This window comes from Corvus kubaryi, unplaced genomic scaffold (genome assembly GCF_017639235.1).
Source record: "Corvus kubaryi isolate FWS band 111438036 unplaced genomic scaffold, C.kubaryi_AGA036_p1.0 133, whole genome shotgun sequence".
NCBI classification, from domain to species: domain Eukaryota; kingdom Metazoa; phylum Chordata; class Aves; order Passeriformes; family Corvidae; genus Corvus; species Corvus kubaryi.
This window is the reverse complement of record NW_024580667.1, coordinates 16,082,656-16,087,313: the sequence shown is the minus strand read 5'-3', so window position 1 is coordinate 16,087,313 and position 4,658 is coordinate 16,082,656.

Below are 4,658 nucleotides of genomic sequence, written 5' to 3'. Positions count from 1 at the left end.
CCACAGGGAGAGAAAGCAGCTGTGGCTCCCCAAAGCCAAATTCAGCTCAGAGAAAGCAAAAATCCAAAGCATCAATGAAAATAAGATAAATATCTTGTCTCTGCAATCCAGTTTGAAAATTCTAGTTCTTCTAAGTATTGTAAGAGGAGATCTTGTCTAATCCCCAAACTACCAATTCTTCCTCACTACTGAACTGAAGAGTATTTCAGCCTTTGCAAAATCCAGTTCCTATACTTTTCACTACAAGTACCTCTTCCATTCTTCCTACGATTTGCAGCCTTTTGAACTTCTTTGTGCATATTGCTTAGACCTACTTTCCTGTTATTCTTAACCTTTCTTCCATCCTCTCTCCTCTATTTTTCACACAGGCAAGACCACAAAGGCACAAAGGCTGAGATTTTAAATCTGAAGCACTTCTGCAGGACTACACCTTCCAGCCAGACATTTGTGCAGCTTGATAACGTGCCCTTAACAATAACAGTTATTAGGAGCTACGTTGCAAGAGCTCATTTTCAGTTAACAGTCTGTCTAAGCTCCTGTAAAACTGTTAAGTTATAAATCACTTCACTCTGTTATTATAAAAAAAGTGGTAGCACACAATTAGCAATATAATTATAGAATTATTATGCTCCACAAATTATACAGCCGGGCCCCCAACAGATGTAGCTGCAGGGTCCCAGTGCAGCCAGGGAATTTTTTTCTTCTAAAGCAACAGATGTGTCAAGACAGATTAGAATTTTTTTCCAGATGCATATGATATTAGGAGGGTTCTTTTATTTTTTTACTTTTGCTGCCAAATCTGTTTTATCTTTTGACATGTCTTCTCTGAGAAATTGTACAAATCAAGATAGAGTAAAGATTTAAATTAAGGCTGTGAAGTTCAGCTTAAGACTCCAAAATTTAGCAAGCCTAGCTTGCATCTTGAAGTGTGGATGCTTGTGTGACACTAAGATGAGCCCACCATCACAGAGGCAGCTGAAGGCCAGCTGGATTCTTTCCTCAGAAGAAATCCTTCCAAATGTTGGACATGTACAACCTGCTCTGAAGAAGACTGGAGTCACTTGCTGATGCCAGTGCTGCAGGTAAGGACCATCTTCTGCAGAGCAGAGCCCACCAAGCTGCCTGCCACACTTTGCCTGCCACAGGACAATAAAATACAGCACTTTCCCCAAAAGCTTAGTTAAGCCTCATTAATCAAAAAAGGGCTTTGCAACAAAAGTGTTGGCTATTTTATATATATGCCTAGTTAAAATGAGCAGTAGTACCTCACTTCTGTTTACAAGAACATAAACATGAACACAGGTAGGCAGACAAATTAACCCACTGACATGCAAGAAAAGTCAGAAGTTGGTTACCTTTTACAAAACCTGACATTTCCAGGAAAGTATTAGGATCATCTGAGTTATCTATTCACCTAAATCCATTTGACGCACTACCCTGGCCCTAATCACAAACTTAACACAGAAGCAGATATGTGAAATTGGATCCAGTCTTTCCTTTTATGAGAGGAGGTGAGGGAGAAAATAACAATTCCTTTTTTTTTTGCCCTCATGGTGAGACAACTGCTGAATTCTGTTCTAATAATAAAAAAGTAGGAGTCACCAGGATGGGGTTGCATTCTCAAAGAGCAAAATAAAAAAAGCAGCAACTGCTGCATCCCATGAACCACCTTTGGTAACTCCTCTTCTGAGACTCAATGGTATCTTTGAGGAACTTGAGGCAGTGGAGAGAGAGACAAAGGAACATATACAAAATAAGCAGCATTTCAAACATCTCCAGAGAGACAGCAGTTTAAAATGCAGCAGGATTTCCAGGCTGCAGTGGGCTGTGGAGTACTTCTGTCAGAAGATCTTCTGTCTCACTGTCTGCGTTCAGTTTTCTACATAGCTCCATGCTATAATTAGTCTGATAGCTGTGCACCTACTTTAGTGAGTAGCAAAGCAGCTGCTGGAGTTGCCTATAGCTGAATTGATGTGTCAGCTTATAAATTACAGTTCTATTGCCTACACATTGGATCTTAAAGTCCTAAAGACATGTCTCTGCAATTTGCTAATTACTGTAATTTGGATAATTTTATATGACCACCTCTTACCAAACAAAAAATATATTGAAGAATTTTACTAGTTTAAACCTGCTCAGGAGTTAAAAAGAAAAGCGTTTAGCACTTCCACCCTGTTTTTCAGTGTGTGAGTGCTGGGGGAACAGGTGGGTACTCAACTGTTCACTTAGCTGTCTGCTCTGTAAAGAAATGGCAGTCTATCAGAAATGCCTACACAGATGAAAAGATAATTTTATTATAAGGAAGTGAATTCTCAGTCTAGTCCTCTTCCAGACATTTGCTATTTTTTTCTCATTATTTTTGGTAATGCTCAAAGTGCCTTCTTCGAGCATCTCTCAATGGCAGCTGCTGCAGCTGAGTGGCACAGCCCTGCTCGAGCAGCAAACCCCTGAACGAGGAGCTCAGGAACCTGCTCTTATCCATCAAACCCTCAATGACCTTCACCCGCCCTCACTTTCTGCAGTTCAAGCCCTCATCAGTCTGGCAACCCTGCTATGTATTCAGTAGAGTTCATGTCAGGGGTATGATTGCACCCCAAGGAGGGATTTCAGAGAGGTGAGCACTGTGTTTCAGCTGTGGACATCTATTTTAAAAAGCCAGCACCAGCATGCCCCAGACACTTGTACTGTGACTTCCTATTTAAACCTTATCAGCTTTACCACCATCCAAAATAGAAGACAGCAGCCTCACTAACACGGGACCTTGGCACTCCGTGGTGTTGAGCTGTTATTCCATCACTGCCCGGGAGTCAGGCCACCAGACCGAGTTTTCCAGTGACCAAATCTAGATGGGCTAACACCATCTAGATTCAGTCATCTGCTTCCCTTCCCTGACCTTCTCAGGGCCTGGAATCTTTATAAATAAAAGTCAGTAGGATTCAAGCACGGTGTTCTCTATCTAGAAAAAAGAGAGGAAAACACATCATTGAGCATGTATATCCAGAGTAAACCAGAGCTAATTCCCTCTCAATTAACACCTCACCACTCTCTCTCCTCATCAAAAAAAACATCGAGGAACTAATAGCCTGCTCTTGCCAATTCTTATTAAATTATCTGGAAGCTCACACCAGATTATCACAGTGGCTCCATCTGGTCATATAAACCACTCTCTCCAAGTTCTTGCCCTCTGGAAAAGTCATCTGTTCCTACTGTGAGAAAAGTGGCAGCCCACCTCACACAGCAGTGGTATGGTGCCTGGTGGAATGGTATCCACCATCAGGGTACCCTAATAAACACCCATAGTCCCAGCTCCCTGGAATCTGGCACTGGGTGACAGGGTGAGCTGTCAAATCCTGCCCAGCACTGCAAAACACATGCAGAGCCCTGTGGGACCGACAGTTCCTCAAGTCCTTGTTCAGTGGGTACCGAAGAATCATGAGTGTCTTTGAGAAAACAGCCTCTTTTTATTGTAATTACGTTCCTTTTACAGTATTACAGCATGCAAGCGTGGAAGCACAGAAGTTATAAAGCCAGAAAAATCAAGGGTGAAAGCTCTATCAGCAGGAGGAATACTACTTCTCTGCTTAGTCATGAAGACTGCCCCTAAGATCACTGAAGAAAGGGCATGATCAGGATCATCTAAGCCCAGGAACCTTCTCTGAACATGGACTGCAACTGGTACCTAAGCCATGATTCTCATCCAGCTGAGGGAGAGTGACAGGGGCAGAAGGAAGTGTAGTGACAAGGAAGGTTTGCTCTACTCTTTTCTGGTTCACACTAGACAAGGTTTTCTAGTCTTTTTTTGCAAAGCAGATTAAAAGATGTATACCAAACCAGAGAAGAGGTATTTGAAGAAATCCCAACTGTTCCTGGTGCCCTCTTTAAGTACTTTAACTGGTCTAGCAGTAATGGTAAAAAAAAAACCCCAAAGAATTGCAGATTGTTTGCTTTTCACACTGCACTTCAGTAAAGATTATTCATTGTAAAGATTAATGCAAACCACACCAGACTATTAAGTTTTGAATTAGAAAAAAGGGTCATTATCTACAAAGGGCTTTGTAACAACTTCTTATGTGTCCTTTCTCACACACAGATTGAACTTCTACGTGCCTGTGTCTGTAAGCCTGGGGATACCCAGCAAAATCCCCACGGCTGGCTGCTCCACAGGCATGGGAATGCAGAACTCTGGACATTCTGATGGGGTAGTTAAAAAAAAACCCTAGGCAAACTGTGATTTTGGGTTTTGACATGCATTATATTATTCCTGTCTAAAACCGTTTTTTCCCAGTAATTACCCCCAAAATTATTACTTGGAGATTTTATTTCAAAATAATGAATCTGAGAAACACTTTGCTATTAGTTTTCTAAATAATTAGTTGTGGTAGAAATCCTGCTTATACTGGAAAATTTGGCCAATAAATTAAATAGAAGAAGCTGCCAAAATTATATTTACCTTTAAAAATAATTAATCACTCATACACACTGAAAAAAAATGCTGGGAGCTTTAAAAACTTCTTCATAGCTTGTATCTTAAGTCTGCAATACCAGGTATATAGAGAAAAACAAACCAAACCCCCTGCACTCTGTCCCCTCCCAGCTTTCACTGCTGTTTATTAAAAGTGGGAATAAGCAAAACCCCAATGAATGCTCTTGCACTTAGA